The following is a 1,307-nucleotide window of genomic DNA, read 5'->3' on the forward strand; positions in this document are numbered from 1 at the left end:
ACATAAATAGTTCTAGATGAAATTGATTCTGAAATGTGTTTTTGTTAAGGCATTTGTTTCAGGTTGGGGTGTTTCAACTCTAATTCTCAATGAGAAGTTGAGCAAAATGCCCTCCCCTGTCAGCCCCCCAACACATGAAGTGTTTTCTGATTGATTAATTGATGAGCATGGCATTTTCTGAATAGAAATGAGAAGACGCTGAGCAGAAAATTGCTGAACTCAGGACCTAGTTTGAACATTTCTAAAAATAATAGCTTAGTTTTTGTTTGTTTGTTTTTGAGTGCTAACTACATGCCACCCACTTGAGAAGAATTTTATCTCTATCCATCTTAGGTTCTCAGCTGAGGCTCTGTAACAAAGGACAGAGTAGCAAGAGAAAGACAAACAGAAGTTTATTTAACATGTATATTTCATATACACATGGGAGAAACTCTGGGATGACTAAAACAGAGTCTCAGATCTGCTTCCAGGGTCTTCAGGTAGCAATGGACCTCTATGAACTAAATGTTGGTATTCCCTCCCCACCCTACCCCCACCCCAATTCACATGGTGAAGTCCTAACCCATCGTATGGCTGTATTTGGAGATGGGGCACCTAAGGCAGTAATGAATGCTAAATAAGGTCATGAGGGCGGGGCCCTGATCCTGCAGGATTAATGTCCTTATACTAAGAGACACCAGAGACCTAGTATTCCGTCTCTCCACATGCACAAAGAAGATGGTGGAGGCCTACAAGCCAAGAGAAGAGACCTCAGAATGAAACCCACCTTGCCAGCACCTTGGTCTTAGGCTTTCCAGCCTCCAGAACTGTGAGAAATGAATTTCTGCTGTGTAAGCGCCCCAGCGAGTGGTATTTTGTTATGGCGGCCTGCGTCGCCTAAGACGGGACCTTTGCTGTCCTCTGCAGCCACTCTCCTTGCCTGTTCCATGGTCACCTGCTACCTATGCCCACAGCAGGTGACCTCTCTGACCTGGAGCCTGCTGGTTTGCCTTGCTGACTGGGCTCCACCTTTGCAATCCCAAGAATGGTGTATCCCCCTGAGGTCTGCCGTGAGTCCCCTAGCTGACTGGTCTCTGTGCTCTGCAGCCTTGGCTACAAGGACACTTTGCTCTCACTGGCACGACTCTGGCAAGTTTGCCAACTAGCCCCCCAAGCTTCCCCACCACCCATGGCGTATAAAGGAACTTACTGACATCTTCCTGTGTGTCCCATGGAAGGACCTGGAAACACACTGGAGAAGCAATTAAGGCCCCTCTTCAGTCCAACTTAGAGGAAGTGGATTTCTCCTCTAGGCCATATCCTGGATT

The sequence above is a fragment of the Hipposideros armiger genome, unplaced genomic scaffold (assembly GCF_001890085.2).
Source record: "Hipposideros armiger isolate ML-2016 unplaced genomic scaffold, ASM189008v1 scaffold_216, whole genome shotgun sequence".
NCBI classification, from domain to species: domain Eukaryota; kingdom Metazoa; phylum Chordata; class Mammalia; order Chiroptera; family Hipposideridae; genus Hipposideros; species Hipposideros armiger.